Below are 22,259 nucleotides of genomic sequence, written 5' to 3' on the forward strand. Positions count from 1 at the left end.
ACCCAAAGGTAAGTGTCCAAGCTCACTCAATGCCTTCGTTCTCCCTGAGATACAAGAGCCAAGGATCGGGAGAGAATTTAGTGCATGTCTGCATGTCGCCATCATCATCGTTCGCCAGGTTGACGCAGGATGGGCTCTGTGTAGAACAATGCAATGCACTGTATGGACGACTAGGGAAAATATGGAAGAAATATGATGGAGATATTTAGACAGTGAGCCCACTGTTGGGTAGGGACTGTCTCCATATGTTGCCAATTAGTACTTCCCAATCGCTTAGTACAGTGCTCTGCACATAGTAAGCGCTCCATAAATACGATTGATGATGATGATGATGGAGATCCTGCCCTCGTGAATCTGACAATTTAATGAGGAAGGACCCGTTCTTTGAGCAAATGAGGTGTGTATTACACACATAGCTTATTAAGTGTTACAGTTAACCGTTCAGCGAGGTTAATAATGAGAATCAATCTAAATTAATAATACTTGATAAGTGCTTACTTCACACCAAGTAATGTAGTAAGCATTGGGCGCAGATACAGGTTAATTTGGTCAGACACAGTCCCAGTCCCACATGGGGTTCCGGGTCGAATAGGAGGGAGAACAGATATTGGGATCATTTGCGTCATCAGAGTATGGGGATGACTGTGAGCCCACTGTTGGGTAGGGACTGTCTCTATACGTTGCCAACTTGTACTTCCCAAGCGCTTAGTACAGTGCTCCGTACACAGTAAGCGCTCAATAAATACGATTGATTGATTGAATAGTTATTACATAACTGGAAAATTCACCTGGTAATTCAGAAATTTCAACTGCCTCCTTTAAGGTCCCCATTTTGGGTAAATATTATCCATTTGTCATTAAGTAAGAGTGCTGGGACATAAAATGCAGGCCTAGTATTTCACCAAAGAAATTAATGAAGGCCTCTTTTCATTTTCCTGGTTTTCTATATGTCTGATGTCCTTGAATCCAAGGTTGGCTCTTCCTTTCATTCCCATATTTAAGCCACAGCATGAAGGAGTGAGTGGGGGTTGTAGCGAATAGCCCTATGAATGAACATAGAAAGAAGACTGCTCTGAAATGTACTTACTTTAACATTATTAATAACGATGGCATTTGTTAAGCACTGACTATGTGCAAAGCACTGTTCTAAGTGCTAGGGAGAATACAAAGTGATCCCAAGTGGGGCTCACGGTCTTAATCCCCATTTTACAGATGAGGTAACTGAGGCCCAGAGAAGTTAAGTGACTTGCCCAAAGTCACACAGCTGACAAGTGGCAGAGTCGGGATTTGAACCCATGACCTCTGACTCCCAAGCCTATGCTCTTGCCAGTGAGCCACGCTGCTTCTCTGGCTTAACGCTGCATTAATAATACTGAAATTATTACCATCGCTCCTTGGAAACTGTTTCTCCTTATGTCTCTGAACTACGGCCAAATACGGTATGTTGCAAGCCACCAGGGAGGAAAGTGTGAAAACAAGCAATATCCTTACAGATTCCTTAGGAATAATGCACGGGCCGAAATGGAAAGAGCCACTGAAATTCTTCTTTGGGAACGCCTCTAACGTCTTTACCAGCTTCACATAAACGTGTCATTTTTTGAGGCCAAAAGGCTCAATTAGGTCATTGTGAATGTTCAGGAATTCCGTTAGTAAAAGGATAACACAAATGCATTCCAACAGCGGGTTTGGCAAATCTTGTAGGAAAAAAAGAGCAACTTATTTCAGCAACAATGTCACCAAGAATAAGAAGTCCAATACTAACGGAAAGATCAAGAGAGTGTTCACAGCAAAAATGCTTGTGCTTGGCTTCAAGAACGTTACATTTAAATGAAGGAGGCACTTAAATACACAGTCTGCTTAGCAGTAAAAAAATAAAAAGAAAGGAATTCTGAGGCTCACAGGTGATCTGAGGTGTCTTGTTTACACTGTTAGTACAGTGCTCTGCACACAGTAAGCACTCAATAAATACGATTGAATGAATATATGCTGATTTTCAAACCTTTAAAAATCGGGCCAATTCCAGTTTATTATTTATCCTCTTTCCACTGCGGAAGCAAAGACATGGTTGGGGAAATCATTTGGAATGAGAGCTACATATTTTATAATATTTCATTCCAAATGCGCCACTCTAAGGTTTTTATCATCTCCAACGTGTCCTCATGTAGTATCACAAGGGGTTTTTTTTTTATCTTTCCTGGAAAAGGGAGAGCTGGAAATGAGAAGTCTTCTGTTACTGAAAGAAAATATAAAACAGTTCGAAAGCAGTCCAAGGCCACAGGGAGAATTGTTGCTCATAAAGAATCTTAGTTGAAGAATTGAATTTGAGGAGATTTTCCTAACCAAGACAATGATGGAAGGGAGCAGTGCGTGTACTTTGCATAAAAACAGACTTTAAGGAAGTTTGGGAATGGTGTAATATTTTTAGCAGTCTCTATTAAAGCAAAGCATTTTATCTAGGATAAATTGATCAACTGCATTTACAGAGTGCTTTTAAATAATGTGGCATTTATTAAGCGCTTACTATGTGCAAAGCACTGTTGAGCACTGTACTAAGGGTTTTTTTTTAAATGGTATTTGTTAAGCACGTACTATGTACTTTCCCAGCACTTTGGTCAGTGCTCTGCACACAGTAAGCGCTCAATAAATTCGTTCAATCGCATTTATTGAGCATTTACTGTGTGCAGAGCACTGTACTAAGCGCTTGGGAAGAACAAGTTGGCAACATATAGAGATGGTCCTTACCCAACAGTAGGCTCACAGTCAATATATACAAATGAATGAATGACTATATGCAAAGCACTATACTAAACATTGTGGTAGATATACGTTAATCAGGTTGGGCACAATCCATGTCCCATACAGGGCTCACAGTCTTAATCCCCATTTTACAGATGAGGTATCTGACGCACAGAGAAATTAGGTGACTTGCCCAAGGTCAAGTGGTGGAGTTGGGATTAGGACCAAGGTCCTCTGATTCCAAGGCCTGTGCTCTTTCCACTAGGGCATCAATCAATCAATCAATCGTATTTATTGAGCGCTTACTGTGTGCAGAGCACTGTACTAAGCGCTTGGGAAGTACAAGTTGGCAACATATAGAGATGGTCCCTACCCAACAGTGGGCTCTCAGTCAATAAATACGATTGAATGAATGACTATGTGCCAAGCACTATACTAAACATTGTGGTAGATATACGTTAATCAGGTTGGACACAATCAATCAATCAATCAATCATATTTATTGAGCACTTACTGTGTGCAGAGCACTGTACTAAGTGCTTGGGAAGTACAAGTTGGCAACATGTAGAGACGGTCCCTACCCAACAGTGGGCTCTCAGTCAATAAATATGATTGAATGAATGACTATGTGCCAAGCACTATACTAAACATTGTGGTAGATATACGTTAATCAGGTTGGACACAATCAATCGATCAATCGTATTTATTGAGCACTTACTGTGTGCAGAGCACTGTACTAAGTGCTTGGGAAGTACAAGTTGGCAACATATAGAGACAGTCCCTACCCAACAGTGGGCTCACAGTCTAAAAGTCTGTGAGCCCCCAGTGGGACAACCTGATCACCTTGTAACCTCCCCAGCGCTTAGAACAGTGCTTTGCACATAGTAAGCACTTAATAAATGCCATCATTATAAAAGGGGGAGACAAAGAACAAAACCAAACATACTAACAAAATAAGATAAATAGAGGGCTCACAGTCTTAATCCCCATTTTACAGATGATGTATCTGACGCACAGAGAAATTAGGTGACTTGCCCAAGGTCAAGTGGTGGAGTTGGGATTAGGACCTAGGACCTCTGATTCCAAGGCCTGTGCTCTTTCCACTAGGGCATGCTGCTTCTTGCTTAGGCTTGGAAGAGTTTAGTAGAATCAGTAGACATGAGCCCTGCTCTCAAGAGGCTTACAATCTCAAAGAGAGGGAGAGACACTTTCAGATAGGCAAACAAGTAATAGAGTGGAACTAGAGGTTCAAGTGCTATGAGTATTCTCAGAATATTCAAGTGCTTAGGTGATATGGAAGCAGCGTGGCTCAGTGGAAATAGCCCGGGCTTTGGAGTCAGAGGTCAGGGGTTCAAATCCCGGCTCCGCCACTTGTCAGCTGTGTGACCTTGGGAAAGGCACTTCACTTCTCTGAGCCTCAGTTACCTCATCTGTAAAATGGGGATTAAGACTGTGAGCACCACGTGGGGCAACCTGATCACCTGGTATTCCCCCCACCAGCGCTTAGAACAGTGCTCTGCACATAGTAAGCACTTAAAAAAATGCCATCATTATTATTATATGGAAGTGCCATTGTGGCAGTTTGGGTCGAGGGATGGGAAATAGGTTAGGGGAATGAAAGATTAATCAGCGAAGGTCTGGAGTAGATTCATTCATTCATTCAATCATATTTATTGAGCACTTACTGTGTGCAGAGCACTGTACTAGGCGCTTGGGAAGTACAAGAAGAAGCAGAAGTAAGCTTCTGCATATAGTAAGCGCTTAACAAATGCCATTATTAATTACTATTATTACAAGTTTGCAACATATAGAGATGGTCCCTACCCAACAGCAGGCTCACAGTCTAGAAAGGGGAGACAGACAACAAAACAAAACATATAAACCAAATAAAATAAATAGAATAAATATGTACAAGTAAGATAAATACATAAATAGAGTAATAAATATGTACAAACATATATACAGGTGCTGTAGGGAGGGGAAGGAGGTAAGGCGAGGTGGGATGGAGGATTTCAGAAGGGCAACAAAGATGGGGAGAACAGAAGTCAGCTGGATGGGAAAGGGGAGGGTTTCAGGCAGAAGGAGAGTGTGAACAAGAGTTCAGAATGAGATAGAAGACATTGACGGTGCAGTGAGTGGACTGGTTAGAGAAAAATAATGTGTGAGAACCGGAGTGTAGTGAGAGACAAGTGGTTGCCTTCTTGATGGAAACTCTTTACCATCAGACTCAAATCATTCAATCACCTTTCCCCATCCTACGTTACCTCACTACATTACCACAACCCAACCCACACATTTTGCTCCTCTAATAATAATAATAACAATAGCATTTATTAAGTGCTTAGCATGTGTGAAGCACTGTTCTAAGCACTGGGGGGATACAAGGTGATCAGGTTGTCCCACGTGGGCTCCCAGTCTTAATCCCCATTTTCCAGATGAGGGAACAGGCACTGAGAAGTGAAGTGACTTGCCCAAAGTCACACAGCTGACAAGTGGTGAAGCCGGAATTCGAACCCATGACCTCTGACTCCCAAGCCCGTGCTCTTTCCACTGAGCCACGCTGCTTCCTAATACCAACATAGCCCACTGTACCTTCATTTCAGCCAACTCACTCTAACCCCTCACCCACGTCCTCGTCTTTGGCTTGGAACTCCCCTCCCCTTTATAGACGTGAAATTACCACTTTCCACCTTACCAAAATCACATCTTCTCCAAGAAGCCGACCCCTACTAAGACCTCATATCCTGTATTTCCCCTTCCTACTGCACTGCCTACGCACTTGGATTTGTACCCTTTCACCCCACATTCAGCCCCACAGACTGTATGCGCACAGCTGTAATTTATTTTAATGTCTGTCTCCCCTTCTAGATTCTAAGTTCCTTGTGGGCAGGTAACATGTCTACCAACTTGTATTATACTGTCTCAAGCACTTTGTACCGTGGGCTGCATACAGTAAGTGCTCAAGAAATAACACTGATTGATAAGTGGCAGGGGGAGCTGATCGACTGATGCCTTGATGTCAACAATTAGGAGTTTCTGCCTGATGTGGGGAAGAATGGACAACGCGTGGAGGTTCTGAGTCGGGGGAGAAAAGCACAGAACAATGTGCTCTAAAAATGATTATTGTAGAGGGAGATATCAACTGGAGTGGGGAAGAGATGAAAGGTAAGTGACACAACAGTAGGTTTGGGATGATGTGATAGGACGTGGTTTTAAAGAGATGGGGCTGTCAAGGATAACGCTAAAGTTATCTGTTTGAGAGACAAAGGAGGGTACTCATGGTGGCGTCACCTATGATGGCAGAGTTAGGTGGTGAAGATGAGTTCAGTTGTGGATATGTCGAGCTTGAGGTGCTGCCGGATCTCCATGTAGAGATGCAGGAGGAGGTGCGAGTTTGGAGAGAACAAGAAAGTTGTGAGATAGATTTGGGAATCATCTCCATAAAGGTAGCAGTTGAAGACACGATGGCCAATGAGCTTCCCGAAGGGGTAGATGTAGATTGAGAATAGAAAGGATCCCAGAACTGAGTCTAGAGGGACGGACACTCACAGTTACGGAGTTGAAGGCAGAGGAAGAGCTAGAGAAAGCCACTCAGAAGGAATGGTCAGAGCAGTAGGAGGACTGTGTCCAGAAATATGAGGTTTTGAGGTTCTTTGTTATTTTTATTTTGAAACAAAAGGTCACCAGGCAGTTGATTATCCAGTCCAGAAAATGCTGAAAGCAAGAATTTTCAGTTTCTCTCAGTCCAGTGATCTGGGGAAGAGCCATAGGGGAATGTGTTGGGTAGGGACCGTCTCTATATGTTGCAACTTGTACTTCCCAAGCACTTAGTACAGTGCTCTGCACACAGTGAGCGCTCAATATATATGATTGAATGAATGAATGGGTGTGGAAAATGCACATTTTGCAAATTCATGAAAGTTTTGTAGGGTCAAAGTGATTTTGAGCCCATCTACAAGGCAGCATTATCCCTGACAAAGCACTCATTTAGCCAATGGAAGCTATGGGGAAAGCAAGCTCGTGTTAATTCAGAGTGAGTTTATTGGGCTTGAGAGCAATGCTCCACAGGCGTATTTCAGAGCAGACGTGGCATGAATGCAGCGACACAACAGTTTTGGCCCAGGCAGTAGAACACAGAATATTTTTACTCCAACTCAACCAGAGGTACTTACAGAATTGAAAGCACGGAGTGTGGCATTCTTGGCCTGAGAACTGGAGGAAAGTGAAAAACAACTCTGCAAATCTGAAAACCTTATCAGGAAGCTGGAAAACTAGAGTTTTAGACTTGACAATTTTTTAATGGAATTTGTTAAGCCTTACTTTGTGCCAAACACTATACTTACTACTGGGATGGAAATAAGATTGTCAGCTCAGAGTCCCTGTTCCACATGGAGTTCACAGTTTACATAGGAATAAGATTTTTTCCCCATTTTACAGATGAAGAAACTGAGGCACAGTTTCGGCTCAAGGTCACACAACAAGCAAGTGGCAGAGTTGGGATTAGAGCCCAGATCCTTCGTTTCTTTCCACTAAGTCAAGCTGCTTCTCAAATGCTGTTCTATTTCAGGGAAGCCACAATCCATTCATTCAATGGTATTTTTTTTTAACATTTGTTGAGCGTTTACTATGTTACAGATACTGTACTAAGTTCTGGGGTAGATACAAGTTAGTAAGGTTGGACTCAGTACATGTCCCACATGGGGCTCACAGTCTCAATTCCCATTTTACAGATGAGAGAACAGAGCCACAGAGAAGTGAAGTGACTTATCCAGGGTCCCACAGCCCACAAGTGGCCGAGCCAGGCTTGGAACCCAGGTCCTTTGGATTTCCAGGCCTGTGCTCTATCCACTTAGCCAAGCTGCTTCTCATTTATTTATTTAGCATCTGCTAAAGAGCAGCGCTGTGAACTGAGTTATGAAGGCAGAAAACTCAGAGTCTCTCTAAATAAGGCCAATTTAATATTCTTTGGCGATAGGGAGGGTTAGAAGAAAATGGGGCTATGAGCTTATACCAATCAGAAATTTTAACAAAAGCAAGAAGGAGGCCATGACGAAGAAAACCATTTACCAGAGACTAATATTTCTACATCTTTAAACACTAGCAACCGCACAAGGAGATTGCCCATATGGAGGGGTGGGAAGCGTGCATGTACTCTGTAATCACTTGGACAATCTGGATTGATGATAATGAGGCCGACCACAAATAGTCCATCATATGGTCATTTCTGTCATCCTAAACTCTTTATACATATCCACTTGTTCTTAACCCTCTCCTTCAAGGGCAGCTTGCTCTCCTGAGATCATTCTTTGGCCAGTACTTTCAAGAAATGTTCATATTTTTGAAGCAGATGGAATGGTTTAATGTGCATGAATGACAACAGCTGAGGCTTCAGCAATGTAACATTTCCAAATTGTTCCCAAGCCCTTAACCTTTCCAGCTAATGGCCAAGAACCCAGCTTTTAACTTCTGTAAGCGAGTACCTGCCTCTTCCAACACAGTGACATGGGAAGGTCAGACTGCAATGATGGCTGACAAACCTTTATTTCAGTGGAGTCCATTTAGATATCTTTATTGTACTTGGATTTGAGCTTTATAAAGATTACTATTATTACTGTACTTGTTAAGTGCTTATTATGTGTCAAACATTGTTCTAAGTGCTGGGGTAGATATAAGTTAATCAGGTTGGACACAGTCCCTGTCCCACATGGGACTCACAATCTAAGTAGGAGGGAGCAGAATTTAATCCCCAATTTATAGTTTAGGAAACTGAGGCACAGAGAAGTTAAATGACTTGCTCAAGATCACCCAGCAAGCAGAGGTGATTGAAAGGCATCATGGCCTAGAGGATATGGGAGTCAGAAGGAAATGGGTTGTAATCCCGTTTCCACCGCCTGTCTGCTGTGTGGCTTTGGGTGAGTTACTTAGCTCTTCTGTGCCTCAGTTAACATCTATAAAATGGGGGTTAAAGCTATGAGCCTCATGTGGGACATGGACTGTGTCCAACCTGGTTATCTTGTAACTACCCCAGTGCCCGACACAGAGTAAGTGCTGTGCAATGACCACTTATAATTTTTTTTTAAAAAATCCAGGATTAGAACACTAGAACCCAGGTCCTCTGACGCCCAGGCATATGTTCTTTCCACTAGGCCATCAAATCAGCTTTGATATTCATGACCCTTAAGAACTCAGCTCTATTAAAATATTATATGAATTGTATTTAATGGAGGATAAGTCTCTATTATAATGGGTTTAAGGGATAGATTGGAAGACCTGGGGATAAGCAGAAAATTAAAAAATCAGACCTATTCAGAGACATCCATTTTCTCCAGTGAATCAATCTGTCAATCTATTAATCTTATGTATTGTGTGCGAGTGTTCAGGGTTAGAGAAGCAGCGTGGCTCAGTGGAAAGAGCACAGGCTTGGGAGTCAGAGGTCATGGGTTCTAATCCTGCCTCTGCCACTTATCGGCTGTGTGACTTTGGGCAAGTCACTTAACTTCTCTGTGCCTCAGTTACCTCATCTGTAAAGTGGGGATTAAGACTGTGAGCCCCACGTGGGACAACCTGTTCACCTTGTATTCCCCCAGCACTTAGAACAGTGCTTTGCACATAGTAAGTGCTTAACAAATACCATCATTATTATTATTATTCTATGCTAAGTGCCTAGGAGAGTGCGACAGAATAAGAAAACATGATCCCTTCCCTCATGACACTTACAATGTAGAGGAGAGACACATTAAACTGTTTACAGATAAAAAAGAGAAAGGAAAACTGGATAGGTTGATGAGTAAGCAAGTGCTTTGTCCTTCCACAGACTTTGCCATCACTGTAGAAAACACCACTGTCCTTCCTGTCTCACAAACCTGTAACTTTGGCATCATCCTTGAATCATCTCTCTCATTCAACCCACATATTCAGCCTGTCACCCAATCCTGTCAGTTTTACCTTCACAGAAATTCTAGAATCACCTTTCCTTCTTCATCCAAACTGCTACCATGCTTAACCAAGCACTTATATTCCTCCTTGATTACTGGAGGCTGATCTTGCAGACCTCCCTGCTTGTCTCTCTCTCCTCTCCAGTCTATAATTCACTCTGCTGCCCAGATTATTTTCTTCAAAAAATGTTCAGTCCACAGCTCTCCATTCCTCTAAAACCTCTAATCGTTATCCACGTATCTCTGCATTAAACAGAACTCCTCACCATTAGCTTTAATCAGCTAACCCTCTTCCTACCTTACTTCACAGGTCTCCTAGTGTGAGAAGCAGTGTTGCCTAGTGGATAAGCTTGGGAGTCTGCTGTGGGACCTTGGGCAAAACACTTAACTTATCTGTGCCTCAGTTACCTCATGGGCAAAATGGGAACTAAGACTGTGAGCCCCATGTGGAACAGGAACTATATCTGACCTGATTATCTTGTACCCGCCCCAGTGCTTAGTACAGTGCTTGGTACCTAGTAAGTACCTAACAAATACCACAACTACTATTTCTAAAGTGACTTAAAGGTGGGGAGAACTATGGTCAGACAGCTCCGACTTAATTCTGTATAAAAATAATGGACAAATATATCCCATAAGAAAAAAAAATGTGCTCTCATGGTCTTAACATTTGGAATAATCATTGTTAAGAAAAGAAATATTTTACATTTTTGTGGTGTGGTTCTCTGAGCACTTTGGAGAAAATGTACAGTACACCAGATTCCTTGGTGGCACATCAGCACAATTTAGCTCTGAGAACAAATTGTTGCTTCATATCTCCATTGCACATAATCAGGCTTCAATTACGAGCTACATCTCTGCTTTAAAAATCCAAACTGGGTGACTTTTCAGAGCTTGAAATCTTATTTAGAGCAGCAATAGCTTCAAGAATTTAGTGGAGTCAGCCTGGAATCATCTGAACCCACCCCAGGTGGGCCCTCATAGTTGGTTCCAGGGAAAACACTATTACCACTACTACTACTAATAATAACTGTGGTATTTTTTCAGCGCTTACTATGTGCCAGGCACTATACTAAGTGATGGGGTGGATACAAGGAAATTAGGTTGGACACAGTTCCTGTCCCTCGTGGGGCTCACAGTCTTAATCCCCATTTTACATTCATTCAATCGTATTTATCAAGTGCTGTGTGCAGAGCACTGTACTAAGCGCTTGGAAAGTACAATTCGGCAGCAGATACAGTCCCTACCCAACAACAGGCTCACAGTCTAGAAGGGGGAGACAGACAACAAAACAGAACAAGTAGACAGGTGTCAGTACCATCAAAATAGATAAATAGAATTATAGTTATATACACATCATTAATAAAATAAATCGAGTAATAAATATGTACATACAGGGCAAAGCCAGAGACACGTTTTCCATCTTGTTGTTGACAATAATGATGTTCAGACTTTAAAAGTGCTGGCAAACTAAAATCTCCAGGACCTTCGTTTCAAAAGTGAGACTGTATAACCTCTTACTACTATTAAAACACTGGAGGTTCTTGAGGAGTGGGGAGACATGGACTGAATAGCTTTTTAGGAAAATGATCAGATGAGGTAACTGAGGCACAGAGAAGTGAAGTGACTTGCCCAATGTCACATAGCAGACAAATGGTGGAGCTGGAATTAGAACCCAGCTCCTTCTGACTCCGAGGCCTGTGCTTAAGATGGTAAGCTAATTTTTGGCAGGGAACATATCTGCTAATTCTGTTGTACTGAACTCAATTAATACGATTGAATGAATGAACTCTCCCAAGCATTTAGTGCAGTGTTTTGCACAAAGGGGCCAATAAATGCCACTGATTGATTGGCACCACCTTTGCTGTCCTCCCCTCCTTAGTTTATTTCCACCTCAGCTTCCTCTCCACACTCCAAATCTTATTCCACTCATACCAAGTCCTCTTTTGAAAGTTTATCATCTTTTCTCCTCATGCTTCCTTGGTTTCCTTTCTTCCGCAGGTCTTCAGAGGATTGTACTCATCTGAAGGCCTTTTTCTGAGCTTTCTGTTTTCCAACTCACAGCTCCTTTCCATTCTGCTCCTGAACACCATGCAAATCTCATTGCCTCAGTCTCATCTGGCTTAAAAGAAAATGGAAGTTCTTTCTCCTACAAGGAGGTCACCATGACCCTGCCATTCTCTTCCCACTGGGTACCCATTTGACCATGCCCACGGTGCTGCACCATCAGTAGTCCAGCTAATTTCAGGGCCTTGGAAACAGAAGGAGGGAATGATTATGGAATTCTATTATTTGGTCTAAATATTAGGAAATCACCATTTTCAGCTGTTATTTCATTGGACTGATCTTCAACACATTTGAAATGAAACATGACCTATGAGAGCAGACATACTGACTAAACAATCCTATACATTTTAAAAAGTATATGGTCCCTCTTTTTGGACTTTTCAAATAAGTTAAAATAATGATGTGTGATATTTGTTAAGCATGTAGTATGTGCTGTAGGCACGTTACTAAGCAAATGCGGTAGTTATAAGATAATCAAGTCTCATGTGGTGCTTACAGTCTGAATAGGAGGGAGAACAGGTGAAGGATGAGGGAACAGGCATGAAGAATTTGATGATGACGATGATAATAATGATAATAATGGTATTTAAGTGCTTACTTGTGCCAAGCACTGTATTACGTGCTGGGGTAGATACAAACTCTATCAACTAGCAAATAAGAAGTTACAGATATCCTGATAATCACGGGATTATGAGAGGAAGAACTTTAACCTAACCTAAATCTCTGTAGATCACATTCAAAGTATCTTCCAGCTACCTGTCTAGTTCAGGATGCTTCTAATACCCCTGTGGTGAGGGACACATGGAAAGAGACAGAAGTAGAATACAAAGAGATTGCCTTTACTTTTTGCCTTTGAAGTTAGGTCCTACTGGGAGTGGAGATGAGCGAAACCTGAAATTACATCTATCTTGACCCACAGAATCTATTTTAAACTTCTAGGGTACTACTATGTTGCCCTGAAAACAAAGCAGTCTTGTAATTGAGATGTCGACTTAGCCCGCGACCCACCACACCTAAAATCTGGTGTAACAGAATAAAATAATATCCATCCCTACTTTCACCTTGCCTCAAGACTATCTGCACCTTTCTACTTCTGGGTCTCTTATTGGTCACACTCCCCTTTCTCTTTCCTTTTATTTTTCACGCAGTAAAATCCTACAAGCTCTTTGTTTTTATTTAACTTAGATGTAGTTCCTGAAGTGAGAGCAGGATGCATCAGGTTGAGAGAAACATACCCTCCTACACCCAGTGCTTAGTACAGTGCCTGCCACATAGTAAGCACTTAATAAATACCATAATCATCAGCATTATAAACACACACTCACACACACATACATACTTCTAAACAGAGAATTAGGTTGTCAGAGACAATGAGGGCAAGAAAGATAGGGACAAAGAGGGTTAGGTCAAAAAGAGGAAAAAAAAGACATTGTTTCTGCTTTTTCTCCATCAGTTTCTGGTCTACGCACCACCCCATGTGAGACCACAGCTGTGAGAATGCTCGACTGCAATCCTTCGAATTGTTACTTCATAATTCAGTTTTTAGCATTAAAAATGAGCATTTCATCTCCTCTTGTTGATGGAGCAGTGCCGTATTTTCTGGACTATCCCCTAGGAAGCTTGAATTTCTCAGTCTTGTTAATTATTTGAATGACAACAACACAAAGTTCAATAGGATTGAACGACTCAGCTTGACACAAAAGGAGCAGGGAACAAACTCAAGACCTCTATTCCTATTTATAGACTAGACAAGAGCATTTGACTCCATCAGTAAAAACCAGGGCTCTGGGAACTAGTTACTGTAGCTACTACATTAGACTTCCCTCAGGATCTCACTAAGATCTTTAGGATTCTCATTATGTTTGGGGTTTCGACAGTTGGAAAAGTGTCTTTTATACTGACAGACCTGCCACAGAGCCCGGCTTTACTAGGATAATGATTTTAACCTTAACACGACTTGCTACACTCCATAGGTGATGGGAAAAGGATAACGAGATCCTTATATTCACATGGTTATCTGTAATTTATTTTAATGTCTGCCACCCCCACTGGATTGCAAGCAGAGATGTGGCTATCAATTCTATTGTATTGTACTCTTCCAAGTGCTTAGTATAGTCCTCTGCAGACAGAAGTGCTCAATAAATACCACTGATTGACACAACAGCAATTGTCTAGGAAGCACACTGATATTGGAATAATGCAGGGCTCTGTGGCAGGTTTTACCATGTTCCATTTATTCTGCTGTTAGAGCATTGAACATGAATTCTAGCCCCAGATCGTCCACTGGTCTGCTGTGTGACCTTGGGCAAGTCACTTCACTTCTCTGTGCCTCAGTTACCCCATTTTTAAAATGGGGATTAAAACTGTGAGCCCCATGTGGGACAGGAATTATGTCCAACTCTACTTGCTTTTATCCACCCCAGTGCTTAGTAAAGTGCTTGGCACATAGTAAGCACTTAAATTCTATAATCAGTTTTATTATTATTTCATTATGATCTGGAAGCTGGTGTCAGAATATATTTAATAATAATAATAATAATGATGGTATTTGTTAAGCGCCTACTATGTGCCAAGCACTGTTCTAAGCACTGGGGGATACAAGGTGATCAGGTTGTCCCACATGGGGCTCACAGTCTTCATCCCCATTTTACAGATGAGGTAACTGAGGCCCAGAGAAATTAAGTGACTTGCCCGAAGTCACACAGCTGACAATTGGCGGAGCCAGGATTTGAACCCGTGGCCTCTGGCTCCAAAGCCCGGGCTCTTTCCACTGAGCCACGCTACTTCTCTATTTCCAATTAACCTTGAAACTCATCCAAAGCTACAGATAATAAAATCTTCACAAGGGTCTGAGACAATCGCGCTAATACTTTTGACTATACTCCTAAAGGGAATGTCCCCGAGAAGAAAGTTTAGAAGTGGTAGCCACAGAGCTGCATGCCTGACAGTGCTTTCGACCACAGTTGCCTCATTTTCTTACCTTATGAAGCCAGCCCTAAAAGCCAAAACTCCAAATGGTGAAACCATAAGCCAGACAGGGCCAGCAGCACACCTTTCGCACATAAACACACTAGCGTGGCAACGATGTCAGGACAACTGTACCTTGCCAACTCTGAGCCAGCTTAGAAAACTAAAATTAAAATTAAAATCTCAAAAGAACGACTGGAGGTGTACACTCATACATGGTACCATGTGAAAAATGTTATTTTTCTAAATTGTTTCAGGTATAAATGGCTTGATTAGCCCTGCCCCCCCAGAAAAAGACAACTAGAAGCATCTTTAAATATAGGATCTCCAAGTAATTTTGCTTGGGGCTTTTGAGAAGTGTAAAGTATCCTTTTCCAGACCAATTTTTCCAGATACATAGCTCATAACTTAAGAATGGAAGAAAGGGGACCTAGATTCTAATCCTGGCTCTGCCACTTGCTTGTTGAGTGACCTTAAGCAAGTCACTTAACTTCTCTGTGCCTCAGTTTCTTCATCTGTAAAATCATCATCAATCGTATTTATTGAGCACTTACTGTGTGCAGAGCACTGTACTAAGCGCTTGGGAAGTACAAGTTGGCAACATATAGAGACAGTCCCTACCCAACAGTGGGCTCACAGTCTAAAAGACTGTCTGTAAAATGGGGAATCAATACCTGTTTTCCCTCCTAGATTGTGAGCCCATGTGGGACAGAGACTGTGTTTAATCTGATTAACTTGTGGCTACCCCAGCACCAAGAACAGAGTTTAACACATAGTAGGTACTTAAATATCACAGAAAAGTTTCTCAGTCTGTACCCCTAAAACATGGGTGCAGATTGGCTTCAAATTATGACACTCCCCCTTCTTGGCGTCCTATTTGTCAGACACAAGTGGACAAATAATTACTTGCAAATCTGTAGCTGGGGTTGGAGAAGGGGTCCTAAAAATCTCCTTTATTTCCTTTCTTTGCACTAATATTTCAAACATATTTTGAAGTTCCCTAAAAGGGTCCTCTAGTGGTTCTCATTTTTTCGTCTCATTTGTTTTCACAATTTTGGTAAGGGAGGTATCCAGTTTTTGCCCTCTGTGCAGTCCATTATGCTGAGAAGAGAGAAAACTACGGCTCTTTCCATCCCAGCTTATTATCTTTCACTTACAGCCCAAAGCCAGGTGGTGAGCACCTCTACAATTTCAGGAGCCAATTTAAACTCAGGCTGGTATCAGTTAATATTCGACCTCGGGAACACAGTAAATGGTGCTGATTCTGTAGATAAAATCCTTTGCTTAAATTAAAACTTACAATAAAACCTTTGCCTGCCCAAAATGGGTTCGCAAGTATTCATTCTAGAATAAAGGCTAGCCTTTATTTAAAACCCAACAATGATTTTTAATATCTAGCAGAAGATATTACCATTGCAATGTAAGGGGTGTTAATATAAGGGAAATTGGGTATCTCAAGATTGTAGCTAGAGAAACTCTTTTTGAACAGAAGTGCAAATCCAAGGCTCCACTTGCTACAGACTTAATTCACCCCCCCCACCAAAAAAAAAGTTGGGAAGGCAAATTCCTCCAAATAATCGTAAACAACAATTTGATACAGTTTTCTCCTCGGCAGTTAGGCTAGATTTGGGTTTATATAAGGAATTTATCTAGATACTCCAGGCAAAAACAGTTGTCAAATTCACAAGAGATCTAACCACTGAGGTATAACTCTTTCCTTCTAATCAAGACCATAATAGCATTGATGAAAAATTATTTCTTTTAAATAGTGTATAATAGTACATAACAAAGAAATTCATTTAGACTATTATTTAAATAAAGCTAGGTGGTGAAAACTGTAGGAATTGGGAAATTGCTGATAAATAAACTTTTAAAAAAATCCAATAAATGTCCATGGATAAAGGTGCACAAATCTCTTGCCTTTTGAGCATCAGGTTGATAGCACCGTGACCATCAAAGAAAATTGAGCAGCGGTAACCTTGGTAATGTCTCATGGGTGGAAAAATATGTCTCATTTTCATATCAAATGAGGGCTACTATTTTAAAATAATCATGTTCTGTTTTGTAACTGATCAGTGAGGATAAAATGTAAGCTAAAGCTTTAAAGAATCATGTTCTATTCTGTTATTAATCCAAGAGGAAGCGTGAGACACAGTGAGAATCAATCCTGCTCCATCCAGCAAGCCTTACTACAACTTGAGTTTGGGGACTGAACTCTTCTAGGGTAAGACTGAATAGTGGAGGGGGAACATGGATCTTAGGCAGGTCACTTTACTTCTTGGGACTCAGGGGTCGTGGGTTCTAATCCCACCCCCTCCACTTGTCATCCATGTGTCTTTGGGCAAGTCACTTCATTTCTCTGGGCCTGTTACCTCATCTGTAAAATGGGGATCAAGACTGTGAGCCCCACTGTGGGACAACCTGATAACCTTGCTTAGAGAAGTAGCGTGGCTCAGTGGAAAGAACGTGGGCTTTGGAGTCAGAGGTCATGGGTTCAAATCCCAGCTCCGCCACTTGTCAGCTGTGTGACTTTGGGCAAGTCACTTAGCTTTTCTGGGCCTCAGTTACCCCATCTGTAAAATGGGGATGAAGACTGTGAGCCCCCCGTGGGACAACCTGATCACCTTGTAACCTCCCCAGTGCTTAGAACAGTGCTTTGCACATAGTAAGCGCTTAATAAATGCCATTATTATTATTATTGTATCTTTCCCGGCGATTAGAACAGTGCTTGGCACATAGTAAGCACTTAACAAATACCATCATTATTATTAATACTTCTCTGCCTCAGCTTTCTCATCCGTAAAATGGGGATTCATTTAGGCTGTAAACACCCACGTGGTAATAATAGCAATAATAATAATAATAATAATAATAATAGTGTTATATGTTAAGTGCTTACTATGTGCAAAGCACTGTCCTAAGCGCTGGGGGGGATACAAGGTGATCAGGTTGTCCCACGTGGGGCTCACAGTCCTAATCCCCATTTTCCAGAGGAGGTAACAGGCACAGAGAAGTTAAGTGGCTTGCCCACGGTCACACAGCTGACAAGTGGTGGAGCCGGGATTTGAACCCATGACCTCTGACTCGCAAGCCCGGGCTCTTTCCACTGAGCCATGCTGTCCCTGTTACAGGGACTCTGGGTTTATCCCAGTGCTTAGTTCAGTGTCTGGGCTGTAGTAAGTGCTTAACAAATGCCATTCTTTATTATTGTTATTATTATTAGCTTACTTGAATATAGGGGAGGGTGATGGGGACATGAAACCACCACAGTAAAGGGTGGAAAAAGGAGGAAAATAATAATGATGGTATTTGTTAAGCACTTACTATGTGTCAAGCACTGTTCTAAGTGTTGGGGTAGATATAAGTTAATCAGGTTGGACACTGTCCCTGTCCCACATGGGGCTCAGAGTCCTCATCCTCATTTTACAGATGAGGTAACTGAGGCCCAGAGAAGTTAAGAGACTTGTCCAAGGTCACACAGCTGGCAAGTGGAGGAGCCAGAATTTAGAACCCAGGTCCTTCTGATCTCCAGGCCCATGCTCTTTCCACTAGGCCACACTGCTTCTCTATATGATACTACTACAGGCACAAGCCTATATAGTCTTGAGTAGCCTTGAGTACCTGTGCTGGGCAGCAGTGGCACGGGAGAGAGTTGAGGGCGGAAACTCAAGTTTACTGCACAAAAGGCAGCAATGGTAAACCACTACCATATTTTTAATCAAAAAAACTACGGATGAGAAGCAGCGTGGCTCAGGGGAAAGAGCTCGGGCTTTGGAGTCAGAGGTCATGGGTTCAAATCCCAGCTCTGCCAATTGTCAGCTGTGTGACTTTGGGCAAGTCACTTAACTTCTCTGTGCCTCAGTTACCTCATCTGTAAAATGGGGATGAAGACTGTGAGCCCCCCATGGGACAACCTGATCACTGTGTAACCTCCCCAGCGCTTAGAACAGTGCTTTGCACATAGTAAGTACTTAATAAATGCCATTATTATTATTATTATCATTACTACTACAGATACACTACCAGAATGATTGCGGTGGGGAGTTCTGGGAGAGATGTGTCCACAGAGTCACTATGGGTTGGCGACGACTTGACAGAATAAAGCAAGACAAAACAGTGCATTAGACACATAAGTGGAAAGAGGGGAAGATGACAGAATCTAGTTCAGTGACTGTTTTAACAAATTCAACTCAATTGTGCAATCGTATCTATTCCTTCTTCACTTAAAGGTAACTGAGGATAGGTACATATTTTTATAATGATTCAGAATTCTCTCAGGGTCAGACAAATTGCTGGATTTGTCCTCTGCCAAAGTGCATTTTTGACCACGTGATTGGTTTCTCTTGGGTACACATGCTGCCTGACAGATAATTCATGTTCCTTCGACTCCTCACTTTTCTCTTTACAAAATAAAATGAAACACAACCTAAAATGTTTATGTTTTTCATGCATTCCAAGTGTTGTTGCTCATAGATTTAACACTTTGCTTCTTCTGTCCTCCCTACTCACCCCCAAATTCCTCCATTCTTTTTCCCCTCTTCTGTACCATAAAAGAGATGAAGAGGTCTAAAAACTAAAATTCCCAATAAACTAGCAGCACCAAATGCTAATGGAAAAAATTCATTCCAAAGATGCTGATTATTTTTCTTCATTAATAGATCTAAAAATCCATCGATACTGGATATGAGATGCACAAACTCAACCATTTGTAATAATCAAAAAAATCCAGCCAAATCAAACTTCACAATTTTGATATTTGCAATTCCTAAATGGGCTCTAGATCAATGTAAAACACCAGAAGAAGCAACCGAATAACCAAGATTAATGATGACATTCACTTCTTGTGATATCCCATTCTTTGATGAATTCTAAAATAAAATTTCAAATTTGGTGTACTTTTCTCATCCAAATTCTGCCTGTGATATTGTCATTGGTATGAAATGATATTAGCATACCAGTATGCCTGCTCTCTGGTTGAAAAATAGAAATCTTTTAAAAAAATGGAAATGCATGAACTTGAAATGATGATGTGATTGCTAGCCCTTACAGAAAGGGAACACAATTAGTAAGTGTTTAATATAGTGATTTATACAGGGATTTGGATAAGTTTTAAATGTTCTGTCTTCAGGTTTTTTTCTCTGACTTTGATATGTTTTGTATTTTTTATTAGTGCATGAGTTAAGGAACATACACATCAGCTTTTCTGCTTTCTCTGAACTGGGCTTTCAGTCTGACCTGCAAGGGAGCACTGACGAAGCACCCGCTCTCTTACCTGCCATTTCCTTCTCAGCTTTGCATGCCTTGTTTAATGCTCAAACAGGTGCAATCTTGCTCACTGCTGAGTTTCCAATTAGTGGCTCCCCAGGACATAAAATCAATAATACTTTTTGAGCACTTATTATAAGAACAGCTCTGTACTACGCACTTGGGAGAGCAGAATTAGCGAACATGTTCTCTGCCCATAACCAGGTTACGGTCCAAAGGGAGTCAGACAGCACTATAAATAAGTACTTTGTAATATATAAAGATGTGTATAATAATAATAATTATGGTATTTAAGTGCTTACTATTTGTCAGGCACTCCACTAAGTACAAATTGGGTTGGACCCAGTTCTTGTCCCACGTGGACAAGGTTTGAATTGGTTTGCGCATGTACGTGTTGTACAGCATTGGACAATAGTAGTCTACAGAGTGACTTTTCATTAACATTGGGTTTTCCAAGAGTTCAGATATTCTGGAAGCAGAAGGAAATGTCTCCATGTTTTGTTTTGGTGTCTGTCACCCCCTTCTAGACTGTGAGCCAGTTGTTGGGTAGGGACCATCTCTATATGTTGCCAACTTGTACTTCCCAAGCGCTTAGTACAGTGCTCTGCACACAGTAAGTGCTCAATAAATATGATTGAATGAATGAATGAACATGGGGCTCACTGTCTCAACCCCCATTTCACAGATGAGGTAACTGAACCCTAGAGAAGTGAAGTGACTTAATAATACTAATACTACTACTAATAATAATAATAGCATTTATTAAGCGCTTACTATGTGCAAAGCACTGTTCTAAGCACTGGGGAGGATACAAGGTGATCAGGTTGTCCCACGTGGGGCTCACAGTCTTAATCCCCATTTTGCAGATGAGGGAACTGAGGCCCAGAGAAGTGAAGTGACTTGCCCAAAGTCACCCAGCAGACCAGTGGTGGAGCTGGGGTTAGAACCCGTGACCTATCCGCTATGCCATGCTGCTTCTGCTTCTCACCTCTCCATAATTCCTTTTCTGTTTCACTCTTTAAGACTTTGACTGAGGGAAAAATCAAAAGGAGAAAACCCTATTTAAATGGTGTAAGTTTCTACTGACTGTAGTTGTTCCTTTGAGAGAGAAATAGTATGAAAATTTGCGTATAAACTCTATTAAAGGTATATATATATATATATACATATAGACATAGATATAGATATTGCTGATTAGAAACAGCTTTTAAAAAAGTGCGCATGGGTCAGGTTTTTTACCAATCACTGGTGACGTCAAAAAGATTTTCGTAGGATTGGACTGCCCAGTTTCTGAGTCAATAAATAGATCAGTGCTGAATGAGAGATTCCCTCTGGTGAGCTGAGAATGTCATTCCATCATTTTCATGGCACCCTCCTTACTCTAGACCAAAGAGCATTTATTGACATTTGATGTACCCTTAGAAGTATTATTGCCTAGCCATTTTCAGAATGAGTAATGGTGCTAACATAACCATATATCTATGCTATTCACAGGGATTTGGGAATGTGAACTTGGCTGAAAGCATGCAGCAAATGCTTTATCTAAAAGACTCCCGTAATATTTATAGCTTTGAGTTTTATTCCACTGTAATGCCTAGTGAGTCTGCATGGTAGAAAACTTACTCTGTCCAAAGAGTGCACTCAACCTTCTCCTCCCGACATCCTGACCCAGCCCGGCCTCTGTGTACTGGCTTGGCAATCTAAAGTGGGAGTCACGCTTTTTTTCCTAAATTCCTTATCAAAAAGGATTTTGCACATTTTTCCACACTGATGAACATGTTTGGTCTGGAACAGAGTCGGGAGGTGGGTTTTCCTCTTGCACATTTACGAACTAATCACTCAGAGGCAGTGGGCTGATAGAGCCAAGTACTTCATGTGTTTTTGACTACCAAAGGATGGGCTGGTCGCCATTTGATGGGGTGCTGTTATCATCACTTTGCATTTACTATTACTCTATTTATTTATTTATTATTACTCTATTTATTTTACTTGTACATATCTATTCTATATATTTTATTTTGTTAATATGTTTAGTTTTGTTCTCTGTCTCCCCCTTCTAGACTGTGAGCCCACTGTTGGGTGGGGACCGTCTCTATATGTTGCCAACTTGTACTTCCCAAGTGCTTAGTACAGTGCTCTGCACACGGTAAGCGCTCAATAAATACGATTGATTGATTTAAGGGCAGTCATTTGTGTCTCCCCCCCACCCCTACCCCCGCCTCCATTTTAAGATTTGGTAAGGAACAATTTGTTCTGAGTGAGCTCTTTTCTGGTATTTGGAGGCTGCTC

The 22,259-nt window shown here is 41.4% G+C and overlaps 1 protein-coding gene across 1 annotated transcript in view; it reads left to right on the forward strand.

Moving 5' to 3' along the window:
- The window catches only part of ITGBL1 (integrin subunit beta like 1), a 177,560-nt gene that overhangs the window by 1,270 nt on the left and 154,031 nt on the right, over positions 1-22,259 (forward strand). The gene's annotated exons all lie outside the window — the stretch shown is intronic.

Source organism: Tachyglossus aculeatus, chromosome 17, assembly GCF_015852505.1.
Source record: "Tachyglossus aculeatus isolate mTacAcu1 chromosome 17, mTacAcu1.pri, whole genome shotgun sequence".
In the NCBI taxonomy this organism is placed as follows: Eukaryota; Metazoa; Chordata; class Mammalia; order Monotremata; family Tachyglossidae; genus Tachyglossus; species Tachyglossus aculeatus.